Source organism: Protopterus annectens, chromosome 1.part0 (genome assembly GCF_019279795.1).
Source record: "Protopterus annectens isolate FY-2018-M chromosome 1.part0, PAN1.0, whole genome shotgun sequence".
Classification (NCBI taxonomy): domain Eukaryota; kingdom Metazoa; phylum Chordata; order Ceratodontiformes; family Protopteridae; genus Protopterus; species Protopterus annectens.
In genome coordinates this window covers 361885920-361903835 of record NC_056725.1, presented here as the reverse complement: position 1 = coordinate 361903835, position 17916 = coordinate 361885920, and the positions used below count along the sequence as shown (strand labels likewise).

Genomic DNA, 17916 nt, shown 5'->3' with positions numbered 1-17916 from the left:
ATTGTGACTGTGTGCGGTGATGGGGTTGACAATATTGGGATGCCAACCGATGGCACAGTATCAGCCCCTGACAACACCACCTGTGCCTCAATATGAGTATCACCATGGTCAGAGTCTGCAGAGACAATGACATCAGTATCAGAGGGGGAGGGACCGAAGCCACCATGTCCACCTGTGAGGAAAAAACAACATATGTAAATTACTACCGGCACTATAAGGTTTGCTGGTATATACACACACACACACACACACACACACACACACACACACACACACACACACACACACACACACACAGGTGAGGAGCCTTAAAGGTATTACACAGACCTCACATTAGCCGACTGGGGGCATTCACAACACACAGTCAGAAAATAAAATATACATTCTGGACGGACCCTCAGCATCATGCAGTGAAGCCCTTTCCAATTACCATTACTACTAATATACACCTCTGGGATACGTGAGTGGTGCTAGTAGGTGATGGCCCTTCACCTAGCACACACTGCACCCATGTAAATTATTTCTGTTCACCTGTATAGCACTGTGGCAACTCCTACAGAACATACCCCCCAACTATACAGGATTTTGTTGAATGTCTACATGTGTAGCTCATATGTTTGGCCTGTTCCTCATAACTCCTGTGTTTGTCTGATACATTACTGGGTTGGCCTGTGGATTGGTGCCACTAAGTAATGTTCTAATTTGAGGTGCAGACTGCATAACCTGCAGTACATATATGTTAAAACAAAGCCATTTACTCATACAACTTCCCAAGCTTACAGTGGATATAGTAAGTGTACACACACCTGTTAACATGCCAGGTTTTAGTGATATATCACATGAAACCTCAGAAATCAGATCATAGCATTGCCATCCTTTCATATGAAATATAACCTGTGCAATCCAACTGAATAACATACACATCAGTTACAGGTAAAATCTGGTAACTGAAATAGATGCAATAGGATGGTTGCATGAGTGTGCACACCCTTAAAGTAATACTCTGTTAAACCACCTTTTTATTTAATCACAGCATGCTGTCCTCCTGGGCAGGTATCTCTCAGCATGGCACATCTTGACTTGCCAATGTTTGCACACTCTCCCTTGCAAAACACCTCCAAATATGTCAGAGTGCAAGGGCATCCCCAGTGCACTGCCCTCTTCAGGTCACCCTGCATATATCCTATTGGATGTAGGTGTGGGCTCTGACTCAGCCAGTGCAGCACCTTGCATGTGTTCTGGTGAAGCCATCCTTTTGTTGATTTGGATGTATGTTTTTTGTCCATTGCTGTGTGGAAAGGTGGAATTCCTCATTATCTACAGCTATGTGGCAGACACCAGAATATTTTGGAGCTGCAAGGGACCAGTGCTTGGAACTGTTCATAATCCCATCTAATTTGGCTGCAGCCCCAGTTCCAGCTTGTGAACAGCAACTCCAAAGCAAAACATTGCCATCACCATGCTTCACCATGGGGGTAGTGCTGTGCTGATGTGCAGTGGTGATATTGTGCCAAACACACCTGTCAGAATCATGGCCAGAGAGTTCAACCATGGTCTCATATTACCGTAACACATTTTCCCACTTGCTTTTTGGAGACCTGATGCATTGATTTCAGACTGTCACCAGGCCTGGATATTGTTTGGTGTGAGAAACTTAAGCCATCTTCCAATCCTACCCTATAGGCAGGATATATGGAGACCATGGAAGATTGTTGTGACATGTAGTACACACCCAGTACTTGCTGGAGATTCCTGCTACTCCTTCACTGTTGCTGTAGGACTCCTGGCAGCCTCCCTGGCCAGTTTTGATCTTGTATTCTCATAGACTTTGGTGGGATGTCCACTCCTTCGCAATGTCACTGTAGCCCCATATTTTCACCACCTTTTAACGACTGTCTCCACTGTGTCCCATGGTATGTGCAATGCTGTGTAAATATTTTGGTACCCTTCTCCAGGCTGATACATCTCAAACATGTGGTCCCTTAGCCGCTTCATCAACTCTATGAGAACTATGGCTGTTGCTGTAGCAGGCAGCTGGGTATATGTTAGGATAATCCTGGTAAGACAGCTGACAGTTGTTGTTAATCAAAGAGTTTCTGTAATTGATGGCTGTTGTGTACCCAATAAGATGTATTGCTGTAGTTATATCGAAAGCTGCCTCAGCACAGTACTAGCTTCAGCCTGTGGACACATATGCAACTAGGTTGTACTATAATCCAAAACAGAAATGTGGTGTGTGCAAACTGTTCAATCAAAATATAAGAAATCCAGTAAAAAAGCAAAGAGAGACCAGACCACAGCTAATAAAATCAAGCCAAGTTTTATTCCAAGAAATACAAATGGTGAGTGCTTTCGCAGTAAAAAAATTGCTTCATCAGACACATTCTTCATTCCACTCATCAGTTTAAAAATACATGTGAGCCAGTCAGAACTCAATAGCAATTAATAAAACATCAAATAAGAATTCACTACTATTTAGCCCATTAAGGAGCTAGCTGTATCATGGTGGAGGGTAAATATACAATAAATACTAAAAGGTATAAATACATGTAAAAAAGGAGATACCTATATGCATCAGTTTTTAATAAAATACATAAAAGATACCTATTTTTTAAGATGTCTCTTATCGAGCATAGGTTTGATGGAAAACTTATCATTCAACCCTTTCCCCACAGTGGCTCTCATTCTAATGATCCATTCTAGTTCTTTACATTTTACTTTATTCCTTTCCACACCCCCTCTATTCCCAGTCCATACTTTCTCCAAGACTAAAAATTTAAATGTGTGTGACACATCCGTATCTATCACATGTCTGGCAAGGGCATTAGTGTCTGCTCTCCTCTGAATATCATAAAGGTGTTCTCTGATGCGATCACATAATTTACATGTAGTCATACCTACATAGAAAGATGAGCACAGTTCTCAATTCCTCAGCCCACATTTACTTCTATGGAGTTATTGGCTCTTAATGTTAAAAGGAAAAGCACAGGGAAGTTCTACACTGAGGTCTATTGTAAAGAATGCAGTAGAAATACATATGTCCATAGACACAGTATGCACCCCAACCATGTGTTTAAGAATGTTGTAAAGGGGCAAGCATTTAGGATGTCTAGATTAACAGTGGAAGATGGGACATTCATGCAAGAAATGCACACATTAGAAAGGACATTTAAAGAAAAAGGTTATAAATTTACAGAAGTTAACCCTATTGTGTCCAATGTGATGGCTCTCAGGAATAATGAAGCTAAACCATATTTTTCTAACTGTACCCCTACAGATAGGCAAGAATCTAACAGAAACCAAGTATTGAGAGTACCTGTTACTTACTCCAGTAATATCAGACTGCTACAAGGGATCTATAGGAAGCATTGGAATATTTTGTGTGTGGATGATAAGGTAAAAAATATGGTTGGAGACAAACACAGTTTTGCTTTTAAGAATCAGAATTCACTTAAAAGGTTACTATGTGGGCCGAGGAATAGAGATATTACCTCAGGGTTCAGTCCTGGGGCCGCTCTTGTTTGGCATCTACTTCTCTGAAGTACAGGTCAACACTAAGGGACTCTGGCTAACAAAGTTTGCAGATGACTGCAAACTGGGAGCCATTATTGAATCCCCAAATGATGTGGATACTCTACAAAAGGGCCTTACAGAAACAGATGCTTGGTGCCAGAGCCATGGGCTCAAGCTCAATGCCAAGAAATGTATTGTTATCCCCTTTGGGAAAAAAACATGTATCCATGAATTACCATATAGGTGGCAGTACACTAAACACAGAAAGTGTGATAAGAGACTTAGGGACACAGGTGGACAGTGGTCTCACCTTCGATAACCACATCGCCACAACAGTCAGGAAATCCTTCTATGTGGCACACCTCATCACGAAGGGCTTTTCATCCAGAAAAAAGGAGGTCATTGTCCCACTGTACTCATCCCTCATTAGACCCATTATAGAATACAATGCCCCATTTGGTATGTACCTCTCAAGACATCTGCAACAACTGGAAAGGCCTCAGAAATACCTCACTAAAAGAATCACAGGCCTAAAGCAGATGCCCTATGCTGACTGCCTTATAAAACTCCAGCTATACTCTGTCGCATATCGTCTACTCAGAGGCGATCTCTGCTTAACATACAAGGCCATGTCAAACCCAGAGCTGTTGGACATGCTACACTTAAAGAAATCCCAATCCCTCAGAGCTACACGCTCCAGGGATCTAAACCTTGTCATCACAATAAACAAAACATGCTGGAGGGAAAGGTTCCTGACCCAGAGACTCCCCAGACTCTGGAATAGATTGCCCATACATGTCAAGCAGAGTGCCTCTTTGGACCTCTTCAAGAGGAACCTTGACAATTGGATGGGAGAAAGGAAATTCACCCCAGGGATCATGTCAGTCACCCTGCTAGATAGGGGTCCAGGAAAGTAAATAATGTGGGAAGAAATAGCCAGGGAATTGTTATGGCTAGGCTTGTATAGGCCCTAGGGCTGATAGCCTAGTACCAACCTATGAACCTATGAACCTATATGCACTGTACTGGGACTTCTGAACATGTACAAGGTACTCTACCATGTGGGAAATGTAACTTTTGTGAAGCAGTGGATAGTAAAGGTTATTTTTTACACCCAGATACTGGGAAGGCTCTGACATTCAACTTTAGAGCAGGCTGCAACACATATAATATAGTCTATTTGGCTTATTGTGAACTGTGCTCGTCTTTCTATGTAGCTATGACTACAAGTAGATTACGTGATCGCATCAGAGAACACCTTTATGATATTCGGAGGAGAGCAGACACTAATGCCCTTGCCAGACATGTGATACATACAGATGTATCACACACATTTAAATTTTTGGTCGTGGAGAAAGTATAGACTGGGAATAGAGGGGGTGTGGAAAGGAATAAAATAAAATGTAAAGAACTAGAATGGATCATTAGAATGAGAGCCACTATGGGGAAAGGGTTGAATGATAAGTTTTCCATCAAACCTATGCTAGATAAGAGACATCTTAAAAAATAGGTGTATTTTACATATTTTATTAAAAACTGATGCATATAGGTATCTCCTTTTTTACATGTATTTATACCTTTTAGTATTTATTGTATATTTACCCTCCACTATGATACAGCTAGCTCCTTAATGGGCAAAATAGTAGTGTATTCTTATTTGATGTTTTATTAATTGTTATTGAGTTCTGATTGGCTCACATGTATTTTTAAACTGATGAGTGGAATGAAGAATGTGTCTGATGAAGCACTTTTTTACTGTGAAAGCACTTACCATTTGTATTTCCTGGAATAAAACTTGGCTTGCTTTTATTAGCTGTGGTCTGGTCACTCTTTGCTTTTTTACTAGGTTGTTGTACTATTGCTATGTGTCATTATTGTTCCCCTAACAGATTTGTTTGCTTTACAATTGAATTGTACAGGTTATAGGTCACATGAAAGGTTGGCAGTATTTTGAACTTGTCTATTCTGCATATATCACAAATACCTGACATTCTAACAGGTGTGTACACCATTTATATGCACTGTATACCACTAATGTCTACACTATGACCCTAGATTTGGGTCTCCCATTTTGTTGGTCTTTGTCCAGATGTCCTGCAATGACAGGTTGTGAGGTATGTGTCAAAGGAAAAACAACTTCAAAATGATCAACACATGGCAGGTTCAGGTTAAGGCACTTTAATCTTGCAGCAAGGAGACAAAAACGTGCTAATACAGAGTTTGTCTAACTAGAATCAGGAAGTGAAGCTATTCTTATACATTTATTACAAGACATTGCCTACCAAGCTGACGTAATAAATCACAAGTTCTTTCAATATTATTTCATAGCAGCTGTTTGTCCATGAATTTCTGCTGGCACATCAAGTTTACAAAAAAAAACTTCCTAAGAAAAACAACGTGGCCTTGATGACCACCGGTCAGATACAACTTCTCACTATGCAATGTTACCATCCAAGGTACTATGGCTAATTTGAGCGCAAAGCAAGTGCAGATTATAATTAATTCCTTCAAGCAGTCTTTGTTTGATGTATCTTTTCTTTTCCGCAGCTGTGCATATTCTCATAACACAAACAGAGCTGATTGTTCATATTCAATAACATTATAGAATACAGTATTGTTCTATTCATTCACTATTCATTCATTTTCCTGACCTAGCAGATAATCACCTGCTTCTCAGTAGATTTCCAAAAGGCATAAACATGAATTTTGCTGTGCTAGCAAATACTAGGTCAGAGAGCATCCTGCAATTTCAGAAAGCATACTGCAGTTTGAAAAAGCATCTTATAATTTCATACAGAATTAAGCTGTACATAAAATAGAATGAAATGTGTTAACCCTTTTAGCTTCTAATAAGCACTAAACATATACATTAGTACATATTTTTCTAATATTTCCCCCCGTTAATACTTTTTATTCTATTTTCAAAAGCATAAACAGTTGCTTCTTCTCCTAACCTTTTTCTGTTTAGAATTTGCAGTTAAGAGAGTCATTTAGTTTTAACTTATGAAAGTGTTTCATTTTTCAACAGTTCTTCAATTTCAGTACTTTGATACAAAGTCTCAGAAACTGACATGTCTATAAAATCTTTGATTAATCTTTTCATGCAGTCAATACCACAACAAACACACACTCCTAATAGGAGTAATCCCACACAAATGGCAATCAGGATGTTCATTAGGATGCTACCCCACCCCCCCAAACAAATTCTGGAAAAAATCTGTCAGTGGGTTTGGGCCTGGTTTGGTCATGGCCGACACTTGCTGAATCACCTCTAGATGGTCGTTTATCTCATGCTGGTTGTCAGGAATATACGAACAGCACTCCTCTTATATTAAAGCACACGTACCACCTTTTGCCGCTAGGGTGAAGTCGAGAGCTATGCGGTTTTGAAGCACCGCAGTTCTCATAGCGTTCAGTTCATCAGTCACTAATTCGAGAGTAGAAAAAGTTGCATTGCTCATTACTTCAAGAAGTTTGGACAGTTTTCTCAGCTCCCAAATCGATTTCACTGCACCATATGCAGGGGCTATACTTGCCCACGATATAATAGTGTCACTCAAGTCCATGTGTGTCAGTTTATCTTTATTTTTCACAGAGTTATGGTTTCTCTAGCCTGCTTCGATTCATCCCATTGGATTCTCAGGTCTCTTGATTGGATTTCCAGGTTTCTTGGTGACCTCTCTGACATTTCGAATTCTTCCCTGAGGTAAAACTGCAGTGTGTCGTATGGCCGGAACCAGGTAACCCAAAAAACAACTGCAGGACCAATTCTCAGATAACAATTTGTATGCCTTTTTCCCCCACACAGAATAACAATTCTCTACTTTAGTATTAATATATACTTGCCCTGCATGAAACATTTTCTTATCAATGATAGATAGTTGTTTAAAAAGAACAGGATTATGTTGTACTTCATCAACCGTTTTGTGCATTAGTTCAAAATAAGAGTCATAGTTTGTATCACAAATATAACCTGCATTATTAGCTTTGATATAACATTTGTATGGAACAGTCACAATGTAATTGCTCCAACCCACCTGTACTGTATCATTTTTGTAAAAACATACAATTCCCTTTTGTGTAACAGGCAGGTACAATGCTATTTTGTCTTGTGATTTCACAGTTGTAGTATCGAGAATCAAATTTTCCCAGGTCTCATTGACCCCTAGGGGGACAGCAGTGATTAATAATCCCTCGTATGCTGTTGGTATAGCTGTGCAGATCCAGCAATTTGAAACATTAAAAGTTTCAGCATACACATATGTAATTGCTTGGTAAGTATTAAAGTTTGGATGCCAGTCTATAAGTAACGAATCCCGTTTATTCAGTTCAGCTCGTGTGGCTGGAAAAAGGAAAGGCCACAACAAAAAGATTAATGTTATCAATACGGCCAACAGAATGATCATGCAATGCTTCTGAGGTTGTTCAACATTTCTATTTGTTCCGTATCTGGTCATTTTGTTCTTGTGTAACAGTAACAAGTTTTTTGTCCAGTTCAAAGTTTTTAACCAATTTACAGTGCGTCAGATGAATCCAGGACACTCGCTCTGCGATCTTGACTGCAGTGGGTGTTGACAGTAGCACTTGGTACGACCCTTCCCACTTCGGTGTGGTCCAATTCTTCTTCTTGATAACTTTCACCCAGACCCACGTGCCTGGGACTGCTGCTTCCGATGGTCTGGTTTGTTCTTTATCTGAAACAGAATTTAAATGCAAAAGGTGTTTATTACTTAAAAGTCATCTCATATATTCTGCAAGTGAACTGTCGGCCTCCTGGTCTGCAGGCATGAGAGGTTTCCACTGAGGTATATAATATGCCCTCCCAAACAGTATTTCAAAAGGAGTTAACCCCTTTGCATTTGGAACAGTTCTCATGCTCAACAGTGACAGAGGGAGGCAGTGCACCCAGTTATTTTGTGTCTCACTAATCAATTTCCTAAGTTTGTTTTCCAAAACCCATTATGCCTCTCTACTAATCCTGTGGATTGGGGGTGGTATGCACAATGGTTCTTTAAGGAAATTCCGAAATATCGGCTCAACTGTTGTATAGTTTGATTTACAAAGTGTGTGCCATTGTCACTGTAGATCTTTTCCGGTATGCCAAATCTAGGAATAATTTCTTTAACAAGGACTTTTGCAACAGTAGCTGCATCTGGATTTCTGGTTGGAAAAGCTTCCACCCATTTGGAAAACATATCTATAATGACAAGACAATATTTTTTATTTTCACATTTGTTTAGTTCTATGAAATCCATACAGATAGTATGGAACGGGTATGGTGGTGTTGGGAAACTCCCTTGCTTAGGCTTCAATGCCCCTTGTGCATGATGCTTGTTACAAACATGGCATGCTGCACAAAATTATTTTGTGCAGTTTGTAAATCCATATGCAGTGAACACTCGGTTCACTAGCTGTACCATCCCCCCTGTTGAGACATGGCACTGCCCATGGCTCAACAAAGCTGCATATCTAAACAAGTTAGACGGCAAAATTGGTTTTACTTCTTTGGAGATGTACAGCCCTTTCTCAAGAATTGCTCCTCTTTTCATCCATTTCTGTTTTTCTATTTTCATAGTAAGTGTTTGCATTGTTTTCAACATTTCTAAATCTAAAATCTCAGTAGGTTGTAATTCCTCACTCAAAAGAAATACTTCAGAAGCTGAAGCTGCCTGCTTTGCAGCTGTATCAGCTCTCGCATTACCTTATGAAATCCTATCCTGTTGCTTGGTATGAGCTACACATTTACAAATAGTTACTTTCTGAGGTAACTGAATGGATTCTAACAAATCTAAAATAAATTATGCATGATTAATCGGTTTACCAGTAGATGTTATCATTCCTCTATTTTTCCACTGTTGTGCAAAAACATGTACAGTAGAAAAAGCGTACTGGCTGTCAGTAAAAATGTTCACACATTTACCCTTTGCCAAGGTACATGCCCTTGTCAAGGCAATCAATTCTGCTGCTTGCGCAGATAAATTGTGTGGTAAAGACTTTGCTTCTAAAATCTCAGTATCAGAAACTACTGCATACCCCACTAGGTTCTGTCCTGTAGGACCCCTTTTGCATGAGCCATCCACGTAATATGTCACCTCGGCATTATCCAAGGAAACATCCGTTAGATCTTTTCTAGGCAGTGTCTTTTGTTCAATCTCCTGCAGGCAGCTGTGTGGTGTGCCATCCGCAGGGGTCGGGAGCAAGGTACACGGATTTAAAGTTGTACATCGTTCAATTGTCATATGAGGTTGGCTCAAGAGTATAGTCATACAGGAAAGATTTCTAGCAGGAGAAAGATATGCTACTTTTTCTTGCAGTAAAATAATTGCGACTGAATGAGGCACTCTCAATGTGAGAGGGTGGAGCAACACTACTGAGGCCGAAGCCTGTACTGCCATTGCAGCTGCAACTACTGCTTGTACACAGTGGGGTAGTAATCGCACCACTGGGTCCAGCTGTGATGAATAATAAGCTACGGGGCGTTGCTTATCCCCATGTTGCTGTATTAACACTGATGTCATGTAACCTTGCTTACATTCTACAGTTTGGAAAAAACGTTTATGATAGTTTGGTAATCCTAAAACTAATGAGGATGCTATCAATTGTTTCAGTTTTCAGAAAACTGATTCTGCTTCTGGTGTCCATTGTAATAAATCTTGTGCTGCCATAGGCTTCTTGTATATCAAGTTGGTCAGTGGAGCAGACTCCAAGGCATAGTTTGGATCCAACTCCGACAGAAATTAGTCGTGCCCAGGAAGGACATAATTTCCTTCTTGGTAGTCGGTTTGGGTGCTTGTAAAATTGCTATTTTCCTATCTTCATCTAATGTTCTGCCTTCTTTGGATATTACATATCCCAGGTATTTAACCTGCTTTCTCCAAAGCTGCAATTTGTTTTTGTTTACTTTATGTCCTTGAGTGGCTAGAAATTGTAGTAATGCTATGGTATATTCTCTGCATTCTTGCTGGGTGGGGGCTGCCAGTAGGATGTCGTCTACATAAAGTAAAATTTGGCTGCCTCTTGGTGGGCTAAATCCCGCCAAGTTGCTTGCCATCTCTTGTGCAAATATTGTTGGGCTTTCACAATACCCCTGTGGTAGTCGCGTGTATGTATACCTTTTCCTGTGAAATGTGAATGCAAACCAATGTTGGCTGTCAGGATGTATCGGTATCGAAAAGAATGCATTGCTAATATCTACCACAGAAAAATACTTCTATTGAGGCTTCAAATCATTCAATAGGGTGTGTGGATCTGGCACCGTAGGTGCTCTAGGTATTACTGCATCATTTACAGCTTGTAAATCTTGGACCATACGCCATTCTTCATTTGCTTTCCTGACAGGAAATAAGGGTGTGTTACATGGTGAATCGGGAGATTCTACCAGTACTCCTTCCTTAAGTAAAGCTGTTATTATAGATTTGATTCCTACTTCTGCATCCCTTCTTAAGGGATACTGTCTCTTTTGAGGTCTAAATGCTGATTTTGGCGTAATAGTTACTGGTCCTGCTGTACGAATTAGTCCTACATCTGATTTCCCTGTTGACCAGAGAGTTTCTGGTAGGCTCCGTAAGGCATTTTCTTCCTCTTCTAATAAGAGTGCTAATCAGCTGTCCTCGCTAGACTGCAAGTGTACAGCTGGGTGTGTCTGCATTATCCAATTTAACTTCTGCTTCTGTACTCCCTGTTCTGACAATTCTAACTCTGTTTTTCCCACTTTGTGACTTTTTCTCCTAGATCTACCCATTTCACATTCTTGTCCTTAGTTAAACTAACATGTGGTAATTGATTAGATTTATAGAGTGCAAAGAATTCCTGGGGCAATAAACAGCTAACTACACTGTTCCCTTCTGTGTCCCAGTACAGATTCCGTAATACTAATCTGTTTGCATGGTTTTTAAACAGTTCTTGCTCATATTCCTTATCAGGTCCTGATGTGCTACAATAATACAGAGTACAGTGCAACAAATGCTGTTTATCAGTGTCAAGGGAGGGGGACTTACTGATAGCTATGTTCATCAGTTCTTCGGTTACAGCCCCTGGACCAGTCGTGACTAAGTCCTGGCTGTACCAATAAAATGTTTCACCCTCCGGTCGCACCACAAAAGTATCCATTTGTCGCTGTGCTTCCATACCCTGCATAGTCGGTACTACTGCTATGCCAAATATCTGCATAAGATTTCTGCCCAAAAGGTTTACTGGGCATTTTGCAGAAACAACAATTTTGCTTTTCTGGGTCATCCCTGAAACAGGGTCAGTTATTGCTATGTTATGGGAGAGTGGCTCCGGATACAGCTGTCCATTAGCTGCTTTCACGAATATGTAATCAAGTGATTCTGAATTTTCTGGTAGTTTGGAAGGATGTATCAGGGTTTGTGAAGCCCCTGAGTGACACAGGAATTTAACTTCCCTCCCCTCTACCAGAAGTGTAACTTCCGGTTTCGTGTCTGCTAAATAGAGCTCTAGGCTCAATAATGCTAAGTCCAAAATTTCACTTTCTTCACCATCAATGATTTCTTGTACTTCCTCTATTTCTTCTATCACATCCTCTATTCCCTCTATCACATTTACATTTGTCTTTTCTTGGTTACTCCCTTCTAGTGATTCTTGACTATCATATAGTCAGTCCTCACCCTCCTTATCTTCCATGACTACCTTCTTGTTTTGCTTGCAATCCCTTGCTAAATGTCTCTTCTTTCCGCACTTAAAACATTCACCCCTTTTCTTTCTCTCTTCAAACTGTTCTGATCGTTTCTCAGATTGTTTGTTTCCCTGGGCATTTTTCTTGCCCTTTTTTCTGGAGTGTACTACATAAACTTCTGCTCCATCTTCTACAGAAAATACTTGGGCTTTCTTTTTCTTTTTACTATTAAAATGCCTTTTGGCATGTCTAGCATATTCAAGTAGTGACTGTAATCTACTCATACGATGGTCTACCATGTGCTTTGTAATAAAGCTGCTTATAGGCAAAATACTGCCTTTCAAAAATGTATTTTTAGTTGCTGCTCATACGAGGAATCACGTGTTTGGTCTTCAGGTACCTGCATTCCACAATGGTTATTAAAACACTCTAATAATCTAGCATAATATCTGTCAACAGTTTCACCTTCCTGTTGAATGCATTGATTAATGCAAGTACAGTCTGCCCTAGGCTTCCACTTCTCAGAGATTAGGTCTGTTAGACCTTTCACTCTTTTATCCAGTTCTGCGTTGCTATGTGGGAGTGGCTTGTGTTCTGCGTCACGGGGATTCCAGTTGCCACTGATCATGTACCAATCTGGACCTACGATTTATCTCACTGCTTTTTCTACTTCTTCTCCATTCAAATGATAACTTAACCTCATGCCCTGTAAGTCTTCTAAGAATTTTCTAAAATTAACTTTTAGATGGGGAATTCCCTCTGTGGCTTTCCGGATGTCTTCCGGTGTCCACGGTCTATATACTAGGAGAGTCGGGTCCTGTCCTGCCTGTCCTGCCTGAGGATTTGGTACTTCTATGAGTGGATATATCTCTTCTTCACTCATAGCTCGTGAATTTTTGTTTATTTCATATAACTCAATATCTCCTCTTAAGTTACATGTTCGAGACCTAGTCTCGATGGTATCTCTAACATACGGTCTTGGCTTTGAGGTAACAGCCGGGTATAGTGGAGGTGGACCAGGTTGTCCACTCACTTCATATTCTGGTGCGGGAAGCAGAGGGGGCGGAGGGGCTGATGCTATTGCCAAATTATTGTTTTCCTTATCTAGAAACATAGCTTTTGAATTATTACTTTTTTGTTCTCTACGGTTTGCTTCCTCAATCCACCTGTGTGCCTGAGGAATGCCTAATTGATGTTGCTTTTTTATCTGACCTTTTGCATCAGTTTTAAGCTGTTTGATAAGTTTAATAAGCGAGGATTTTTCTAATTTGCCATTAAATTCATATTTATTAACCCATTTTGTATAGTATCTAACATTGTCGGCAAGCTGTAATTGCATATATTTTGCATCTTCGGTTAGCGGTGGATCTTGGGAACTTTTTGTGCACTTATTACTCATATTGTTCTGACTGTTAAAAATGTTATGTAACCCTTCTTATTTTCACGTGGTACCACGATTTTCTGTTTCACAGTTTATCTAGAATAACTGTCTTACCTATTCTGTTTCCCTGATCTATGACAAGACTGCAATCTTTCTTTCCCTGACTTGTACAAAACAAATCTCCTGACAGATGATTCAAATCAAGTCCCTGATCTAAAACAGAAAAAAGGTAAATCTCACCTTACCTGAGCCTCCGTGATTGACCGTCTCTGGTTCGTATGCTAACTCGTCCTCCAGTCGCAGATCAGAAAAGTGGCACTCCTCTTTTGAACGACAAGTCAGTCGGAGGTCTTTCAAAGCAGAAGAACCAATGTGGTTTCTTCCCCGTACGGTTTCATGCCACCTGGCCCATCTGACCTGAAGCAAAGTGAGAGTTTCCGGTCTGGAGGACCAATCTGTCAAAAGAAAAACAACTTCAAAATGATCAACACATGGCAGGTTCAGGTTAAGGCACTTTAATCTTGCAGCAAGGAGAAAAAAACGTGCTAATACAGAGTTTGTCTAACTAGAATCAGGAAGTGAAGCTATTCTTATACATTTCTTACAAAACATTGCCTACCAAGTTGACGTAATAAATCACAAGTTCTTTCAATATTATTTCATAGCAGCTGTTTTTCCATGATTTTCTGCTGGCACATCAAGTTTACAAAAAAAACTTCCTAAGAAAAACAACGTGGCCTTGAAGACCACTGGTCAGATACAACTTCTCACTATGCAATGTTATCATCCAAGGTACTATGGCTAATTTGAGCACAAAGCAAGTAGAGATTATAATTCATTTCTTCAAGCAGTCTTTGTTTGATGAATCTTTTCTTTTCCGCAGCTGTGCATGTTCTCATAACACGAACAGAGCTGATTGTTCATATTCAATAACATTATAGAAAACAGTATTGTTCTATTCATTCACTATTCATTCATTTTCCTGACCTAGCAGATAATCACCTGTTTCTCAGTAGATTTCCAAAAGGCATAAACATGAATTTTGCTGTGCTAGCAAATACTAGGTCAGAGAGCATCTTGCAATTTCAGAAAGCATACTGGAGTTTGAAAAAGCATCTTATAATTTCATACAGAATTAAGCTGTACATAAAATAGAACGAAATGTGTTAACCCTTTTATCTTCTAATAAACACTAAACATATACATTAGTACATATTTTTCTAACAGTATGCTACAGATGTGATGTCTCCTGCAAATAGGCCCCTGTCATGACCACTGTGATGCAATGCAGTAAACACCACCAGAGGTGAACATGCAGATATTGCCAAATGGCTGAGTGTAACAGTTGTGTGCATGGTCACATGCATTAACTTTAGTATTCCTGGGGTACTGGTGAGCCACAACAGGAAAACCCCATACTTACTGGATTCAGGCTGCTGTCCCATGTGCAGACCAGAGGGCTCTATGTAGTTGTGAGGGAGCGGTATTGTCAGCAGATTCACATTAGGCATTAGTATAAGATGAACAGTACGTTTCTGCACAGGTACAGTACACACTATGATACTACACAATTTGCTGTCCTTCACCATAGATGGGCACTTGTGTTCATTACTACACCCCACCCATTAATCCATTTTGCACCGACATATGCATCTAGAGACTCTGTAGAAGACAGTTTAAATGCTACCTCATTACATTGATGTGAACTTTGTCCTTCCCCTGATGCTCCTTGCCTGTTGCCTGGGACCCACCTTCATGACTGCTGTTTCCCGTGTTTGAATTTGTGTGAGGGCTACCCCAAGGTTGGCAAGGAGCTCTTCTGTTGGTGTAAGATGGGCCCATGTGGCTGAACCCCACTGGTAGCATTATGGTCCCTCACTACAGCAGCAGCCCTTTACCGAGCATGACATATCAGGTCTATGCCTGACCTGATTGTATGTGCTTCCATGGTGGCCCAAGATGTTCACTCTGTGGATGATCTCATCCCATAGGGCAGTCTACTCCTGCAGATTTTGCCAGCTACTGCCAAAAAGTATGGCATAGGTTAAGATTACAGCTTCTGTGATGGCTGCTGTCTCCGCATCAGTGTAAGGTGGTTGCCGCTGCATGGCACCTGGAAGACATACACAGGGGAAACACATCACAGGACCTCAGACATTACCCAGAGTTGTTTACAGAGCCAGCACAAGAATATGGACTATCATTAGCCACCACTTACAAACACATTATACCCCTGTACCTGGCAGCACTGTATGAACATACATTGTGCTCCTGGTCCTGATGTGCCATGTTCCCCCCAATGAGGGCCAGTACATTGCATAAACTACCATTCATCATTCACTTTTGTGTAGAGGGATGACAGTGGCCATGTTCCTTGCATATGGGATGTCAGTAGTGCTCAGGCTTTGCTTGCATACAGTGTGTAATGGATCTGGAAGCATATGCCTGGGTTCATGTAGGATGTAGACAGGAATGTTATCAGGCCCCAAGTGGACTTGCTTTTGTTAACTTTGATTAGGCAGTTTGCACCAGATCCATGATGATGAGGGGAGGGGTGCATGTGCTGTGCATATCCACGTATACTAATGGTGATCCGGGGGGGGGGTGATGTCTGCCCTAAATCTGTCTGCAGCAGGTTGGCTGTAGCTATGGGGTGTGTGTATGTGCTGTGATTGACCACCATTACAGGGTGGGTTGAGTTGGTGCCTCTGAGATTGCAGACATATGTGAAGATGGCCTTATGGTTGCCCTTAGTGAATGTGCCCAATTTGTACTCATAGTTAGCCTTACAGTAGTCCACCTGGGACCTAATATGCTCATTCAGACAAAGGCTGACAAGCTTCCCAGTTGGTGCCTGCTCCTACTTTGCCCTATACAACCAATATAGCATCACATTATGTGCTTTGTGCATTGCTCCTGTCCAGCAAAGGGGTTTACTCTACTTTGGTGGAGACAGGATTTACAAGTAAGGTATTGCTGAGGCCATATAGCTATGTGGGTGTTCATATATCTGTTTGTAGTAGGCATGGGTGCAAGGTCAGAACACAGTTGGCCACCTCTACAATTTCAACGTGATACTCAACCTTATTATTCTACCAATGTCTATGTCAGGGCAATGATACAACCAGTAGCTGTAGAGGTGTTACTCTGTTGGATGTACAGAAACTAAGGTTACACACGTGTACAACATGTACAGCTTATTCACCTGATGTTTTGCATCCCATATTAGTTGTTATGAGGCAGCGAGGTACACCTACCAATACATACATATGCACAGGTAATACCTGCTGTACTTTTCTGTTCTATGTCAGTATGGCACAATGTAATTACAGTCTTGCTGCTCAGTCAGTCATGTCAACCTGTTAGGGCAGGACATCTGGAGGACACTGCACATACAAGCTGGGCTACAGGCAAAAATTAGTGACACTTTCTTCATATTGCTATAACACATGCATGTCATTTGATAGTGCCGTAGCCTTTGCATCCACAGACATACCCTGGAGAATGCCTGATTCTTATATGGCAGGAAGACAGGTGAAATACTAGATGTGTGGTAGTGAGGGTAGTAACTGTTAATGTTGTGAGTATGACTGGTATGGGGACAGAGCTAGCTGATATGCTAGACAGAGGAAAGGTGGATATATCGTGTGTGCCAGAGACCAGATGGAAAGGGTGTACAGCTGTGTGTATTGGAGTCAGGTACAAATAGTTCTATCATGGTGCGTATGGGAGGGGAACTGGTGTAGGGGTTAACCTGAAAGAACATTATGCCAAGAGTGTTTGTGGAGGTGATAAGAGTGTTGGGTAGAGTGATGTTTAGGAGGCTGGAAATTGATCGTGTAATGATGACAGTTGTTAGTGCATATGCTCTGCTAATTGTGTGTGTGATGGATGAGACAGATGCAGTTTGAGAGGTTGGATGAAATGGTGATGAGTGTACCCAAGGGTGAGTGAGTGGTGATTGGAGCAGATTTCAATGGGCATGTAGGTGAAGCAGACAGAGGGGATCCAGAAGTGATGGGTAGCTATGGTGTTAAGCAAAGGAATGCAGAAGGTGAGATGGTGGTGGTTTGCAACAGAGGTTGGACATGGGTGTGGTGAATACATAGTTTTACAAGAACAAGGGGCATAGGGTGACATACAAGATTGGAGGAAGATGCACAAGGTAGATTATCTTCTGTGCAGGTGGGCCTGTTTGAAGGGGATTGGTAGCTGTAAAGTGGTGACAGGGGAAAGTGTAGTTAGGCAGCATGGAAGGTTGGTCTGTGGGATAATAGTGATCAAGAAAAGGGGGTGGAGTATGAGGGCATCACCACAGATCAAATGGTGGATACTGGGAAAGGGTGATTATGAGGTTGAGTTCAGGAAAGCGTTAAGACAGGGAGTG

The 17916-nt window shown here is 41.0% G+C and overlaps 1 long non-coding RNA gene across 1 annotated transcript; it reads left to right on the top strand.

The window, feature by feature from the left end:
* Positions 1–3314: 3314 nt before the first annotated feature.
* LOC122801317 lies at positions 3315–12686 on the top strand. Its single transcript, XR_006364685.1, has 3 exons — positions 3315–3396; positions 8410–8412; positions 12676–12686. It is a non-coding gene; the product is annotated as an uncharacterized LOC122801317 (long non-coding RNA).
* The last annotated feature ends 5230 nt before the right edge of the window (positions 12687–17916 follow it).